An 18,321-nucleotide genomic window follows, 5' to 3' on the forward strand; every position below is an offset into this window, starting at 1 on the left:
TTAGCCGAGACATGACGTGAGAAAACGTTATCATGAAAGCATGAAGCAGCAGGCCTCTCGGCGGGATTTAGGATTCACATTTCTTTGCCGCTTCTTAGGATTCTGCAGAGATGGTGAGAGTGTTTGAATCAGTTAGGCAGGTTAGGTACTACAAGGGTAAGTTAGAATAAACTTTAGCATGTTTCACACTGCTTAAAAAAAGGTTATTAACAAAGACAAATGTAATTCAAATTTTATTTTTGTCAAATTCAAGAACATATGGCGTGTTTTTTTTAAACATTTTCAACTTTCTTTATAATGTTGCTGTTTGAGCCTGAAAAGTGTCTGCAAAGTTGCAAAGTCACTCCAAAGGGAGTTATTCTCTATATAAGCAGTTTCTGAACTCCATGAAATGCCTACATTTTAGGGGCCATTTACACAACCCCATTTTCAACTAAAATGCAAAACTTTTTATGCGTTTTGGCCGTTCATTTACACAACAACGGCATTTTGGGGGCCTGAAAATGCTAACTTTTGAATGGGTTTCAAAGTGCACGTTTTTGAAAACAATACTGAGTATTATGTGTTCAGTCTATCACGTACTAGTGTTTCTTTACAACATCGCCAACTACTGGCCTAACATGCATAATACAACGTTTTTAGCCGTTTTGCGTATCCGTGTGAATGGGGATCGTTTTGACAATGTTGACGTCTGTACACGAAAAATGCTAAGTAAAACTTTTTAGTACATCGTTGTTGTGTAAACGTACCCATAAGTCTTAAGTTTCTTCTGAGAACGTACACGACACAATATTCCTCATTTAAATAATTTACATGCTAAAAAGGGGCGAGACCTGGTTAGGTTGCGTTAGTAGTGTGGTGAAACCGGGTGAAACTCACTGTTATGGCAGCATGTTACGTACATGACATTTCCAAAACACGCCCAAAGCATTTGACCAATCACAACACACTGGTCTAGCCAACCAATCAGAGCACACTGCGATTTTTGAAAGGAGGGGTTTCATAGAGACAGGAACTAAACAGGGGTGCGTTTCCCAAAAGCATCGTTAGCCAACCATGGTCATGAGTTCCGTCGTTATCAGCATAGTTCAACGAGTCGGTGTTTCCCAAAAACATCGTTCTAACGAACATTCACAAACAGCATCGCAAAGTTGTGTGGTTGGAACGACAGCTCTCGACCTGCATGTGGTTAGAAGCATAGTTTCTTGTTTGCATGACGTGGACTCAATAAATCCTTTTCTTGAGGATTTATTCAATTTATCTGATTTTTCAAACATTTTCATTAAAGAAGTTATTACTCCACCATGTGCGTGACATCATTAAACAACGTGGTTGAACGACCAATTTGTGACAATACGGTTTCGGGAAACAGTCGTGACTAGCTAGTTGATTTCTTCAGCGATGCATTGTACTATGGTAGTTAAGCAACGAGTTACGTTGTTGTATGGGAAACGCACTCTAGAGCGTTACTGACAGACTGGGAAGAAAGGTGCTGCAACAATGTAAAATATTTTAAAGGGGGGGTGAAATGCTCATTTTCACTCAATCTCATGTTAATCTTGAGTACCTATAGAGTAGTATTGCATCCTTCATATCTCCAAAAAGTCTTTAGTTTTATTATATTTATAAAAGAAAGATAGGCTGTACCGAGTCTTTCCGGAAAAAAACGAGCGGCTGGAGGCGGGCCGTGTGGGCGAAGCTAAAGCTGTGCTAACGCGCCGAGCTAACCGAGCTAACAACACACAGAGACATTTGTTCAACAGTTTTACTCACCGCCTGCGGTTCCAACGCATGACCGCAAACCTTTATCATTGTGACTGCTCGATCCTTAAGCATTAGACGATCTGCAAATCCGTCGATCTGGGCTTTGTTTGTAAAACAATCATCGTCGAAATGCAGGGAACAAACAGTCCGTTGATGCTCAGGAAAAACAAACTCCATCCACTGGTCCCTTAACGCTGGGTTCTTTGGGAATCTGTGCAGGGTTGTCTTGCCCTGGCAACCAAAAACACACTTCTTTGGTGACATTGACTTCCCTAAAGCCGAGCATAGCGCTTTGATGGCGTACTGCTTTCGCTCTCTTGCTCTGGTCTACGAGTGCGCGCGCGCCCGCGGAGAAGTGCCCTTAGGACCCATATAAGGAAATTCCGCCCCAGCTGACGTCACGAAGACCCATACTCGAAAAAAACGTTCCGAAACTTGTGACAAACCGGAAGGACAATTTTTGGCACAGAAATACTCCTTCAAACGTACAATTTAATTTGTGAAACTTTGTCCATGTTTAGCATGGGAATCCAACTCTTTAACAGTGTAAAAAACTCAGTATGCATGAAATAGCATTTCACCCCCCCTTTAAAAATAAAGTGTTTTCTGAACATTCAAGCTTGAAAGCCTATTCTAGTAGACTCCAAAACCAAAATCAAGACTTTGAAGCCATAGAATAAAACCTGAGCATTGTTCCTCTCACTGAGGGTTTCTGAGAAAGTTTCAAATCAGTCACCTGTGAGGTTTCACGCCTGTTAGTAAGCTGCGTATGCAGGCTGGAGGCTCCTCACTAGGTTTTGGAACAGACCTTCAGTGTGTGCCAGTGTTTTAAGAGGAATGTTTAAGACAAATAACAGTGAATGATAGTCTGAAGGCTCAAGTCAGTTCCACTACTGCCAGAGGGCCAGCGAAGACTGACTGAATGTACAAACTGCAAGAAACAGAGCCTCCATTCACCGGTTAGCACGACATGACAGGCTGTGTCTGCTGAACATGGCTGTGCAAACACACGCTTGCTCAAGAAAACGTCCAGTTGGTTTTCAGCAAAGCCAGTAAAGTCCCCATCAGCAGAGTGTTTATCTGATCTCAGTTCAGAGGCCCAAACAGGCCTGACTGTGGACCATCTCCGTAGCCATGATGAGAGACATATGCCTGGATCCTGTGTCCATCCTCAGAGTGGCTAATCCATCTATCATGTCCGTCGCTGATAACCTCTTCCATGTTTGGCCTCTCATGTCACCGCTGCTTTGTGCACTTATCTGCACCATAATGTCAGCTTGTGCGGGATCAGAGAGTAGTAATATAGCCAGCGACAGGGCAGAATTGTCTCATATGTTGGGTGGTTGTCCTGGGTCAATCATGTGACATCATTTTTTTGTCCTATACATTTACTTTTTTTAAATATGCTAAAAAACACATACAATGACTTGAATTAGGAGGAGGTCAAAAATAATAATAATAATAATCAGTACCACTGTATAACTATTATGCAGTGTTGGTGTCTTTAACTAAAACAAAGTTTTCTAAACTGAAATAAAGCTAAAATAAAATATAAATAGTAGATTTAAATAACAACCACTTAACTTTCACCCCCCTTTTTGAGCATAGATTTGAAAATGCACTAACCAAACTTAAATGGTTGTAATTCATGAATGCTTTGGAATACAGACTTAAGGTTGGTCTCTTTTTAAAGAAGACACTCATTACAGATTATTGATCAAATGAAAGTCTACAAAAGTTATAAATGTTTAGGTTTACTGTAAAACAAATGCAGTGTACTAAACATTTAATTTATACAAAATATATGTTTAACAAAATAACTTTTACTGCAAATTTTCTATACGTCTAACCAAGTTGTGTTCCAAATTTGAAGTTGATATCACAAAAATTGAAGTTCCTATGAGATGTTGTTTTGGCGCTATACCAAAAATAGCCACTGGGTGACACCCACATTCATTGATGTTTTGTGTGTGTGTGTGCTCCTGTAACAAATTAATACATTTCTGTCACAATATCACTTCTATCACAAGGCGGTCACCAAATATGGAACCTCGAGTCTCAGACCTTTCCGACGATATGTTTTGTCAAGATAATTTTTTTTAGATTATACAATATTTTTTTAAAAATGTGTAATATGAAACATGACATCGCACACTAGGGGAAGGAGCCCACTAAGAGGATTTAAAGTATTGTTTCCATGGTAACGCAATTGCCGATTTGAAAATGGTTTCCAAAGGATGAATTTTGAGTTTTTAAGCTCTCAAATGATACCTAATTTTATGATTTACTAAAATGTGGCAGGAAAACTAAATGAAATGTTGCATTGGCATCTAACTTTAAATAATAAAACAAATACAAGTTGAAGCATTAAAATGACTAAAACTAAAACTGAATTAAAAATTAAATATTTAAATAGAAAAAAAACTAATAAAAATAACAAAGGTACATAAAAAATACTTAAAACATTAATAAATGAAAAATCTAATAATATTCAAAATATGAATAAACAGTAGTATATATGATAGTATTATACATAATATAAATAGTAAATAATAAAATAATAAATAATATAAATGAACACTCCTGTTGTCATAATGGAAAAAAAAAAAGCCAGATTAAAAGAATTAGATTCTTGAAAACATAGTTTGTCATAGTTCTGGTTATAAAATATTGCATGGTGTGACTTCCCAAAAATGTAAAGATAGTTATGAATTAATAACATTGAAAATATATGTAAAACCCTTTTTCAAAATGCTTAGTGTTAAAGATGTGTACACTGATGTTTACATAGGAAATTGTTATTTTTTTACTTTGTCATTTTTGAGACATTAGAGTTAAACGCTTCTTGAAAAAGATATGAAAGTTTTTCAAAACTACAAAAAGAATCCAAAATGAATACAAATAGTACATTTCTAAGAACTTGAATTTTAAAGGATCTGTCTTTTTCTTTTTCATGGGCACGTCACTGACCCATTTGTGCAACTGTCCTGATGTCCACTGTTGGAAACATGTAGTGCTGACTCTGAGTGGGAAAAACCTGTGAATGTGATGCAGAGCTCCACGTTTGTGTGTTCAGTTATGCAGCTGTCTTGAATATAAACAGAAAAGACAAAGTAAGAGAAAGAAAAGTGAGTGAGAAAGAGAAATCGCAATGTATGAAAGCTATCGTTGACCACAGTGACTAAGATTGAGTTTGCTTGGATCCCTCACACTTCTGTCTTTTGTGCCTTTTCCATCATGGCCACCGAGCCAGAGACGTGTTGCTTCACAAACACAAGCTTCTACATGCAACGTGATGCACAAATATACACAATATATAAACAATGCACACACACTAGATCTTTTTTTCAAACTGTCCTAAGACAACCGGCTCCGGGTAACATTTGCTTCACAGCTGTGTGGGCACATATGGGATGGCAGGAAATTCAGCGGCTGTCAGCGTGACGTGCAACGAATGTTTTCCAAGCACTTCAGAGGATGAGCTAAACTACCCCCCTTCCCCCCTTCCCCCATTCCCTGTCTCCCACCCCTCTAGAATTTATGGAGTCCTGCAGCAAGTGGTTCTCATTAACCGTGTCATCTTCTTAACAAATTGCTACGTTGCTCTCACAGCTGGGGCTGTGCTTATGGGGACTTATTATGTTATTTACCCCATGTAGTGCTCATTTTTGGCTGAAGTAGAATACTGTAGGTTGAACTGTTTCTGAAAGTTTTCCCTTCTACTTTATTGTTTGGTTATTGCACATTTTTATGTAATGTATGCAAAAAAAAAAAAAAGTAACACTTTTTTTTTTTTCCTATATCTATCTATCTATCTATCTATCTATCTATCTATCTATCTATCTATCTATCTATCTATCTATCTATCTATCTATCTATCTATCTATCTATCTATCTATCTATCTATCTATCTATCTATCTATCTATCATTGTGTTTCATGAACTAGCAATGCATAATCTTGGTTAATGTTGCATTGCAACATTACCAATAAAGTATTATGAATGGATATCTTATATACTGTTCAAAAGTTTGGGGTCAGTATGTTTTTGAAAGACGTCTCTTATGCTCACCAAGTCTGCACCAAGTAAAAAAATGTACAATAATAATAAATAAATAAATATAATATTCTGATTGAATATATTTCAAAATGTAATTTATTCCTGTGATGGCAAAGATATATATATTCTTTAATGAATAATTATTGTATTAATATGTTGTCAATGTTAGTTCATGATATCTATAATATGTTGTCAATGTTAGTTCATGATATCTATAATATGTTGTCAATGTTAGTTCATGATATCTATAACATAAATTATTGTTAATTAATTAAAAGTTTTACTATGGTAAAGTGCTTAAGTTGGGAAAAAAAAGTATGTGTTAAAAAATGTAGGACATAGAACAACTTGATTTGCTCCTTGTGAATTAATGAACTTGTAAATTAAAGCTGAGCTGTTTCACAGCACATTGAGCAAACATTGAATTCCATCTCTTTCTGTCTGTAATTGAATATTATTCCCTCCACTTACTTTTCAATGTAATTATGAGTCTGTCATAATTTTGCGTTTGGAAAATATCTGGAAAATATCAATATGTATTTTCTGTGACTGAAGGGTGAGGTGTGACATGAAGCATCTGTCCAGCTGTGAGCCTGACAAGGAAAATAAGCATGAAAGAGAGCTGAAACTGAAGGGGGAAAAAATATCAAAAATCCACACCTTTATGGAGAGGCGTTTTTGTTTCCAAAGCCACCCTGCATTAACAGCTTTCATCTGGTTTTCCTTGGCAGCCAAGTACTGAAATTTATCCAGCAGGAATTATGGTATAAATTGTTCCTCAGACAGAAGAAATGAACTGACTGCACCTGGCCTGACACAGCTGTTTTGCACATAGCACAGGATCAATAGACATCCAATTGTTCATCACCATGCTCTTGAGAGCAAATACAACATGTGAGTCTGTTAGAATCAAGGAATGACAATGTCAGCAAAAAAATAAAACATGTGGTCCACCCAACATGTTTTTTGCCACAAAAATGACCACTTTATTGCCAGTGGGCTACGCAGTTGAGCAAAGATATCTGACAATGTACAATCAACATTATTGCACTAAATATTTTTAGTCAAACTTTTGTATAAGTAAATACTAACACTGTAAGAAAAAATAAAAACAATTTTAAAGTAGAAAATATATTGAAAATATGAAGTTCACAGACTTAAATTTCCTTTAAAGGGTTATTTCACCCAAAAAATGTCATCATTTACTAACCCTCATGCTATTCCAAAACCATAAGAAGTTCATCATATTCAGAAAATTTGGACTAAACCGCTTAATTTATATGGATTAGTTTTACAATCTCTTTATGAACTTTTTGAATCGTCACAGTGCTGCGTAGCTGTCAACGGAGGGACAGAAAGATCTCAGATTTCATTAAAAAATATCTTCATTTGTGTTTTGAAGAGGAACGCAAGTCTTATGGGAATGGCATGAGGGTGATTAATAACAGAATTTCATTTTTGGGTGAACAAACCCTTTAAACAATACAATGCATAATTCAAAATGTGGGTAAAACACCTATAAAAAATATCAGTACGGACAATTAACAGTACATTGAGCCCTATTTTTACAGACTTTTCTTAGAGTGTAGTCAACTAACAAATACTGTAAATGAGAAGTTCTGTTCACAGCAAGTATAGTGTCTAAAAAATAATAAGATTCAAAAAGGGCTTTACAGCAATGAACTTATTCCATAGCTCCATAAAGTCAACTCAAGAACACAATACAGCAAAAATAAAATCTTGTTAAGAATAACATTTTTATTTTAAAGTGATGATGATGAAATAACTCGGACAAAGTCTGAAATTTGTCTTGCGTTACAGTAAGTTCACTCACAAATACAAAACCATACTGCATAAACATTAGAAAATCCTTTATTACAAAAAAAATTATCAAAGAGCCTTTGAATAATCCTTATTTTTAAATGTAAAATATTGTCAATAAGTACAATTTAAGTAGTTGTCGTATTTGCACCAAAAATTCTAAAACATTTTGATAGCCATTCCCCCATCACATATTTTAGTAGTCATCGTTATAAATTGGATATCTTTCGAAAGCTTAACCACTCAAAATTCATCCTGTGAAAACCGTTTTGAAATTGCACATTGCCTTACCATAACAGGCTCAATTCTTGTGATATCAACTATGCGTTGATAGGTTAAAATGTTTTTTGTTTGGCATCTGAACATGGTAAATAAAACTATTAAGTTGCATATGGTATTTTACACTGGGCAGAGCATCGTTTCATCAAAAAAAAAAAAATTCAGACTTGTTGAGAATTGACCTTAAAGGGGGGGTACAATGGTGTTTCATGTATTCAGAGTTGTTTACAGTGTTAAAGAGATGGATTCTCATGCTTAACATGGCCAAAGTTTTTAAAAAATATTTTGGACGAATAACGGAGAATTTCTGTGCCGAAAATCTTACTTCCGGGTTGGTACAAGTTTCGGCTGGTTTTTTTTCGACCGTGGATCTAATGACGTAGACCAGAGTGGAACTCCTTATATGAGCATTTCTCCCGGAAAAGCGCGCCCGCGCACACGCCGACCAGAGGAGAGCGAGACCGCGCACATCAACGCGCTTCAACAGGAAATCATCGGCAGCGCTGCATAGTGTCTCCAAAGTGTGTTTTTGGATGTGAGGGAAAGCTTACCATGTTCAGCTTCCCAAAGAACCCAGCGTTAGGAACAGTGGATGCAGATTGTTTTTCCGGGGCAAAAACGAGTTGTGTAGACTGTTTGTTCCCTGCATTTCGACGATGAATGTTTTATAAACAAAGCCCAGATCGACGGATTCTCTCTATGGCTCTGGCTTCGCCCACACGGCCCGCCTCCAGACGCTCGTTTTTTTCCGGAAAGACTCGGTACAGCCTATCTTTCTTTTATAAATGTAATAAAACTAAAGACTTTTTGGAGATATGAAGGATGCAATACTACTCTATAGGTACTCAAGATTAACAGGAGATTGCGTGAAAATGAGCATTTCACCCCCCCTTTAAATGAGGTTGTACAGCTATCAAATAGTCACTGTGGAGATTGTTCCTGTAGAGCAGAAGGACGACTGCTGCCCCACATGCAGATGGAGCGTTTCCAGAGTCACACATTCCATGAGCAGCTTGTAATATTTCCAACACTGGCTCAGTCATATTCTGACGGTCTTGCACACAGCTGCAGAGCGGTACAGTAATACTGCCTTGAGGATGTGAGCACATTGCAAAATGGGGCCCATTATGGTGAGAGAAAATATAGCAAATCAAAACTGAATAAATTACAAATTAAAAGTTGCAGCACAAAACCCAGGGCAGCACGAGAGAAACAGCTGAAGTCTGCAAAAGTTCCACTAATGCGAATTACCATGTGGGTACGATGTTAGAGAAATTTAGGTTTTATTCAGAGAAAAATGCTTAATCAGCTTTTAATAGTTCTCTGGCCATGGTTGTATTGTTTTCCTTTGTTCATGTACTTAAATGATTGTAATAATACAGTGTACACATTACATTTAAGCCACTAGGGATTTTATTGCGTGAATGGGCTTTTGTACACGATATCTGAGCAAGGCTTCAGGCTAACCACAGTTTGTTTGGATGAGACTGCATGCACAAGTTATGGTCATCTTTTCAGCAATTATCAAACACCTACTTCTACAACAATGCAAAGTTACGCAGTGCCCTTGGCGAGGATTTGATAGTAAGATGAGTCCATTTATATATGCCTGCAGACAAAAAACGTAGTCTGTTGTAGATAAAGACTCTCAGAGTTTGAATCCACCTCTTACTGCGGTATCTGTTTGATGTCCTTCTCTACACCTGTGGATTAAATCTGTGAGCATGTCACCTCTGCTGAATGGCTTCAAGGACACCTAATCAAGTCAACTTGTGTCTTGCGTCATCAATACAGCATACAAGGACATTGGTGTGTTCGACTTGAACGGCAAGCCTGCAACCTTAGCCATAAAAAACGTAATGCCTGCCAACGCTGCGGGTACGCAGAGAAGGAGACAAGAGGCCGTTTTTATTAAATGGATGTCAATAATGTGGCTTCACTACACTTAATAAACCGCTTTTATGAGGAAATAGCTTATCATTTAATAAATCGACAGCCAATCGGCTAATCTTCAACATGCTTTCCCTTCAACATTCAGTTTGGATTGATCTATTTTTAGAGTTTACACTGAAAAAAAATGCTGTTTTATAAGAGAAGTCACGGAGAATTGCGCGACAGGTATGACTGAGTTTAGGACACTTCTTATTCATTTCTATGGTATCCGCAAACAGTCGCACAACTGAAATTCAATGGTGTCAAGGCTGTAATGTGATTATCAAGACACACGTGATCCAAGTTAGCTGTTATGCTTTCTCCAATGGTAGAGCCATGGACCCTCATATCTCCCAATAATAAGACCATCTCTGGCAGGTGTATGACATCAAAGTACCACGAGAGTGATTAGGGACAGAGAATGTCTAATAGGAAGAGAATTGGCACTCTCTGCTTACTTCCGGTTTCTGGACTGGCTGCAGTAACACGTCTCTGTCCATGCGGGGGCGCTCGCAGGCGAGTGCAGAATGAATGGAGGTCTATGGCGAAAAACCCTCAAAATCCACTTTTCTCAGGATATAATTTTTTGTCTAGTAATTTGAATGTTGTATTCGAAAGGAGATGCAAAGAAATTACACATTGCTGGGTGTTAGATTTTTTAGAGTCACTTATTTGGTTTAAAAAGTCTTTTAAAATGTCAATGACATCAGAATGCTGACGTCATTAGCAGAATGCTAGCGTGTTATGGGCAACAACAACTCAACCTGTAAGAAATCGAAAAGAAATATGTACTCGTTCATTCAACTTTCGACCTATAACCCATGTTGAACTTGCAAAACCTACAATAAAATCTGAGATTTCTCAAAGGCAATCAGGTGAAAGAGACACATTTAGCCGTATAGCCCCATAGACTCCCATTCAGTCTGCACTCGCCCGCGATCACCTCCAGTGGAATTCTAATGGAACTGCAACCAAGATCGATACAATGGGGCTAATAGGAAGTGCCAAGGCTCTCCGTAGACGGGCTCTGTTAGGGAGCAGATTCTGCTCTGATAGGCGCATTCGACCACATGAGTGTTTACCCTACGAAAACAATCCGGTCAAATGTGTTTTCAACTATCTCTGGAAGTGGACGAAACTCGAAAGTGGACAATCTCAAAACCTTTTAAACCCCGTTTACACCTGTATTCACGTCGTCCACTTGTGAACTGATCAACCAAAACACATCTTAATACCAGGGGTAAACACAGGGCCATACATATGCAAATTAGTCTCGGCCTCCACTCAATAACAACAGCTCAGAATACCTGATCCACTCGTCACTGTAAATGCTGCACAATGGCAAGTGGAAATATTAGTTTAATTCAGCCACATATATTTTAATATCCATCTATCAGAATGGTAATGCATTTTATGTATCACTTTCTACAACGTCGGACACATAATTGACATGATTGGTCTTTGGTTTGACAACGTTATCAAACAGCTAATAATGTGTTGATTATGTTACACACACCATGTTCCCGTTCACCATCTCAGAGTCAGACAACTGCCTTCTAAAAACTGCATCCTTACAAAGGCTTTTAACAACTCGTCAGTGGAGATAGGCATATAGTTCACCATAACATCGTAATATACATCATATATACATAATTCACCTGCTATTGCTAAATGTACCCAACAGAAAAATAATCCGGGATAACCTACTCTTGAGACTCCTCTGCTTCAGAGCACAGTACTGATATGTTAGAGCCCGTCCGCCCGCACATTGACGTGATTGGTTGCGTTTGTGATAGAAACGGGGCGGTTTCAAATCAAGTTTTGGTTCACTGCGATTTTAAGGTGAAAATACTCACTAAATAATAATAAATTAACATTTTCACAAGTACAACTCACTCCAGGCAAAAATCATACAACCCCACTTCTACTCTGCACCACTCAGATTTAGTCTGGAACTATGCTCATAGACTACAGGGGTGTGTATTTGCACCGAAAATTATTTTCTGAAAACATACCGAACCGTGACTTCGAAACCAGGGTAAGAGCTGAAAAGTCATTTTGTACAGTTATTCCCGTAATAGATAAGCTGAATTATACAAAGAGTGCTGTGTCTCAGTGCTGCTGGACTGGATATCAGAATGCTGCTCAGCCAATCAGATTCGAGGACCTGAACGAACTGTTGTAGGCTATAATAAAAATTTCATTCGTTTAAAATTTGTTATTAGTTCAAGAGCATTATCTACATTTGTTACAAAGAAAACACTATGGACATGACTGCAAAGAAATGTGCTGCACAGATTGACTGCTTTATTCCATATCCCATGCCTGAGCAGCTTTTGCTGGAATCAGCCCCAGCTTTCCAGAACCCAAGGCCTCTTAGAGGAATGTAAAACAGGTGCCATGCTATTGGTTCCCCCCACAGTGGGGGAGTAAGACAAACTCCCACCCACACAGGAGCCCGGACTTGACTGACAGCACATCACATTCTTCAGCCAGCTGTGTCTTCTGCTGATTTTCCATAAAAACATTCCCAAGAGACACAGAGAAGGAGATGCTCACCATCACAGCAAAAATCACCCGAAAGAGTAACACATGTCTGACCACACACACGCGACTGTGAGCTTTGCTGTGGTTTTCTTCTCTTCACACCTTACTTATTGCATTTTAAAGCTTATTCAGGTCTTTTCTTCAGACATATTGTAATGCACCATCCTATTAATGGCAGTTAGAAGAGAAAAAGATGGAAAATGTTGCCAAGAATGCATATTCGCTAAAGAAATCAAACTACCCTATTTCTCCCCTTGATCCATGTGTGTTTCCTCACAGTTCTCTTTCCTCTGGTATGACCTAAGCCATGTAGGAGACTTTTGGCAGGGGATTTAAAGAGCTGAACTGCTATTTGAATCAGAACCAAAGCCTCAGAGATTACCATAATACCTCTTGGAATAAAACTGCCAACTGCACGCTTGTGTGTCTGATGATATGACCTTCGTTCTGACTCTCGTTGATTCTCATGTCTAGCCTACATAAGCATTTCAGTAACTAAAACAAAGCACCAAACAAATTGCGTGTTGGGTTTATTGCGTTAGAGTGTGTGCACATATTTCTACAGGAACTTAAAGGGATACTTCAGGATTTAGCATTAAGCTTTGTATCAGTAGAAAACCCGTAGTGTTTTCGAATTACCGTGCTTTCCTCCCTCATGTCCCCCTGAGACGAGAGATTTATGTATTTTTTGTCTGGAAAAAATCCTCCGATGACTCAAAAATCGTCATTTTGCGTCATCTGAGGTTTTTTTTGGCCAGAGGCGAGAGACTACAGCCCGTAGCAGGGGCTGTTCTGCATGTTTTCAACCCGCCCACAGAGGGTGGGATCTCACTCACAGAATGTACACAGTGTCAGCCATCTTTCTTTGGAAGCTAAGCTAGCAGGCTCTTGTTCTGTGGAGAAAGCTGAGTAGTAGGGGTTACCATCCTCTTTTTCCCGGACATGTCCGGTCGTCGAGATCGTCCAAAATGTCCGGGATTCAGCTTTTGCTTTCTGCAGTCGCCATTCATTGTTTACATGCATAACTTTTGTTTCAATCTAACTGAATTTATTCCGATTGGTGAATCTGAATGTAGTGTTTACATGAACGCTAAACAAGTGATCGGTTGATGTGCGTTTCAACATTGCTAAGAAAATTCCCGCTCCTCCGTAATCACTAATCACGCCACCGGCCTCGTGCCGTTCTCCCGCGGCCCTCAGCCTCAGCCCCAGCCAATTTTCTGGCTTTTCTCAGTCTAGAAGGCTCCAAATTCAAAAATAATTTCACATTTCTACTACATAAATGACCCATTTTAAATACACATTCATCTTTCCAGAGGTGAAGTATCCCTTTAAAGCTTAGAGAGAAAAGGTGATTCAGATTTAAAGCAGTGTTTCTTTACCTTTTTGACTCATTGGCCCTGTGTTGTCTGACGTTATTCGAAGGCCCCCACATATAGAAATGTTAGGTTAATAAAGAAGAGGTAAGGGGGCACAGTGACGAGTTTTTTGTCTGATACTGTCAGAAGCTATCCGACACACTGTGGTCTCTCTTCATTATCTACTATTGTACTGTGAATCCGAGGGTGAGATACTGTGCGCCTCGTCATATTTTCTTGTCTTTTAACCGACGCGACAGCTTGAGACTGTCTACTGGACACGATAAAGAGAATGTTGAAAATCCATTCGTCCTTTGTATCAGAAGTCAAACAGGGCATCAGTTTACTGTCTGGGATTCGTTGTGTTGCGCCGCATCTAGTGTAGACAGCATCAATGATTATAATGGGTTGTTTTTGCTTTTGTCACGCCGCTCGCGTCTGGTGTTATGGGAGTTGTGACGTTTGAAGTAGACTTTTGTCTGCTTTTTATGTTTACCTGACACTGTTAGTCCTTTCGCAAACTTGTCATGCTTAGTGCAGAATCCTACAAAACTCGATTCTGATTTTTAAATTGTGCCATCTGGGTATCTTGCCATCTTGCACGACAAAAAAATGCTACAACTGATAACAGACCGCTCAAGCGGGTACTCAAGAGATCTTGAGGTAATAAAATGTCAAATAAATATCTTGTGTTCAATTATTTAATTACGCGGCAAGCAGCTGCATAATAAGTGGGATAAATTTGCAGTCGGGTCTTTTATCACCCTGAAGAGGTTTCTTTTGCACAACAATCTGCTGACTGTGTACACTATCTCCTAGATTTGCCAGGCCCCCCCAGGGTGCGTGTTCCCCAGTTTGGCAACCACTGCCTTAGTGGACCTCGGGCCCCTGGTTCTCCTTACTGGTACCGACTTAAAAGGTCTAGTTCACATCACTCCAAACCTGTAAGATTTATTTTGTGAAACACAAAAAGAGAAGTTCCAGTGCAAGTGGATGGGTATCAGGGGCTTTTAAACTTCAAATAATAATAAAAATAAATAAATAAATAAATAAGCACCATACAAATAATCCATATGACCAGTGCACTATAACTGTTTTTGATCATATGATAATTTTGTGTGCAGAAATTTAAGACATTTATGACAAAATTAAAGACAACAGCTATTAACTGAAATTCTTCCCTTGACAATTATGGTCAACATTCACATTAATTGCATTAAAAATAGGTGAAGTATTCAATTAAAAACGGACGTAAATGTAATAATAAAAGCATTTAAAATTATTTTCTCATGTCAATATTCTCATTAATCACCATAAAGAAGGTCATATTAACAAAACAAAAAAGCTCAGGGAATTTCAAAGATCCATGTTCAGTCACATATAATATGAAGACTTTATTTATTTTGTTGTCTGCAAAGAGATACCTCAAAGGATCACCCTCTTGTTTTGATCTCTCTCACTCTGCCACCTTTCCTGCCATGAAATTGCCCCTGATCTCGAAGCCCATCGCCTCACGACCCAACCTGCTGCCGTGCAACAATGCTCATATTCACAGCCTTCAGACAGCAAATTGCTTCTCTCATTCCTCACCACGCCCTGTGCTCTCAGCCACCTGCGAAACGACCCTGCTGGCTGGAAATTTCACTACAAATTACTCTCAATCCCCCAGGGAGAAGAAAACCCCCTATTCTCTCCATGCAGCGCCTGCAGTAACCATGCTAAACAAACACATTTATACTGTACATGCATAGTAAGTTACAATAAATCAGCACCTGGATTAAAGCTATATGCACAATGAGCTTTGGGTGCTTAACATAATACATATACGTATGTGTATATATATTTATATAACCTATATGTACACATTTCCATAAACCAAGCCTGAAATTGCAATGTGCAAGAAAGTTTCAAGGGACAAATGAAAGGAATACCTAAGGTGTACTGTACTGTAAATAGCAATCAATTGCATGCTTTCATTTTATCTGCAATTTTAGGATAAGGCTGCCCTCTGGTGGACGTCGCACACAATACCATCAAACCAGCTCATTTATAAGCAGACGAATGAGTTTGAGGCAAAACTGCCAGGAAGATGAGTGTTGAAAGCTCTTTGGAAAAAGGATTAGGGCTGTTTTGTGGTCACACGGCATTCTGCCAACCGCACAAGTGAGCAAAGTCTTTAAAGCCACAGAGCTTGAATCTCTTCACTGTTTTTTACTCAATGCATGCTTCAGATTGACTGATTTGTCCCACAAGTACACATGATCGACCATAAGAAAACAAAACACAACACACACACAAATGGCTACTTGATCCAATTTCAGACCCTTCAAAACAAGATTCCTCGCATATAGGCCTGGTGTGCATTTATCTATGCCAATCAGATATTCTAGACTTTAAAGAACTTTTTAATAATTTAAAGAACCCTTTTCCTCAATAAAGAAGCTTTTGCCCAATGGAAAGTTTCCATGGATGTTAAAGGTTCTCCATTAAACCACAGATGCCAAAAAAAGGAATCTTTATTTTTAAGAGTGTATGCATGTTTTTAATAGATTTATAGATTCTTTCAGGACTGTGAAACACTCAGAATACACACAAAGAGAGGTTCTCAGCCTTTTCAATTATTGCAAGTCGGTCTGTATTATACTGTAAGTCTAACCAGCATTCAAAAATTGAGATAATATTCCTTGGATCATGCAGAAATCAAACAGATCACATCAGAACTTGCTCTGGGAGTGTTAAGGTTTGCGTAATAACTGCGGTTTGCGTTTGCAGACAAAGAAAAGGGGTGGTCTTCTCTCTGGGCCCAGTCTGTGCTGCAGCCGCCGAGACACAGACGGAGAGAAGGCACGGGGCCAAAGCTGTGGGGCCTGGAGCAGGATCACAGCAGCGCCTGTTTCTGTGAGATCAAGCTTTCAGGTTGCGAGATCATATGGGACTGAGTCTAAGCAGCTGTTGAACAAACGCTAACAATACCATTTTTTTCCTTTCTTCCTGTTCTTTTGATTTTTAACGCAATAAACGCAAACCCTTGTTGACTGTTTCACTACCGATATTTCATTAAAGTAGCACATTTGAACAAATAAAAAATATTAATTTGAATTTTACATTTCAGTTTTATTTCGTATTTGATATTACCAGCCTGAAGTCTTCTATTGATATGAACAAAAACAGAATTGTCCTCCCAGTTCCCCCCCCCCCCCCCCCCCCGCTTTTTTTTCATCAACTTGATGCAAGCTACTAAAATAACAAACTAAAACTGAAAAAAATAAACAGAACAACTATATAGACATGATAAAGATGAAAACTTGATTGAACAAAAAAATAAATAAATGGTAAATATATTAAAAAGACTTTTTTTAAGATAAAAAAAAACTACATCTCAATAATACTAACACTGATTCACAGTAATATGTAAAGAGAAAGAAATCAGGACAAGGAAAGAAGACTTGGAATAGAAGTGCAAAAAGATTGAAAACACATGTAGGGAAAAATCGCTGCTGTGGACAGAGACAATTTGTTGGTGGCCTATTCACTGCTATAGATAAGGCCCAAACATGACAATGTTTGTTTGCAAAACAGTTCCTTTAAAACTAGTTTAAAAAATAATAATATGACGGATGAATATAAGACTACACAAATGTGAAATTCACTTACCGATAGCGTCCAGAGTTGACAGTATACGGATGAAATGAATGGGTAGTGCCGTAAATGAATCCTACCTGGCGCAAAAACTGTCCATGACTCCTCACAAAAACAGCTATTTCTTTCAGACTTTAAAGGGGTCATATAATGGTACATGCACTTTTACAAGTTGATTGTACTGAAATGTGTGTTGGCAGTGCCTGTACACCATCATAAAATGATAAAAATCCATCCAGTGTTTTTTGTTTTTTTATCTACTTATATGTTTTCCCCCATCTCAAATCAAGCCGTTCGATTTTGTGACGTCACAAAATCGACGCCCCTCCCACGATTGTTGATTGACAGCAGCGTTTCAACTCGTGAGCGAGCTGTCAATCATAGTCCGCGCGGACCGGCGCGGTCATTGTTGATACGCTGGAGCACTGTCTATGAGCAGAATGGCGTCTAAGCGATTGTGGTGTTCTGTTCTTGGGTGTAATAAGGAACACAGCAGTCATGCTGATGTTCCTAAATCCGTACAGCTGAAGACGCAGTGGCTGAGTTTGTTTTCGAAGGGAATATTCCCCACGATCAACGTCAATGCTTTCATGTTTGCGCAAATTTTTTTACACACCAGACTGCTTTACAAACGAGGGTCAGTATAAAGCTGGTTTTGCTAAGAAGCTGCTCCTGAAAAAAGGATCGGTACAAACTATTCGTGTTCCTGCTGCACCTCCAGAAGAAGAAGTGAGTGTAACATTTTATTAACCTTTATATTAATATTTATATTTTTGCAAATCGCTAGCATGCTTCATGATGAATGCGGCTGTTTACACTCAGGGTACATTACTGCATGTTTTCTATATACGACGTTCTCAATATAATTCATAATCACACGTTTATAATGAACAACGCGTTATGGTTATTGTGTTAGGGGCCG

The 18,321-nt window shown here is 38.5% G+C and overlaps 1 long non-coding RNA gene across 1 annotated transcript in view; it reads right to left on the reverse strand.

Moving 5' to 3' along the window:
* LOC307160017 overlaps positions 1-17,537 on the reverse strand; it is a 34,388-nt gene extending 16,851 nt beyond the window's left edge. The window contains exon 1 of the long non-coding RNA XR_013821488.1: positions 17,415-17,537. This is a non-coding gene — a long non-coding RNA (uncharacterized lncRNA). The remainder of the gene's footprint in view (positions 1-17,414) is intronic.
* Positions 17,538-18,321: the final 784 nt, after the last annotated feature.

The sequence above is a fragment of the Squalius cephalus genome (genome assembly GCF_949319135.1).
Source record: "Squalius cephalus genome assembly, chromosome: 6".
NCBI lineage: Eukaryota > Metazoa > Chordata > Actinopteri > Cypriniformes > Leuciscidae > Squalius > Squalius cephalus.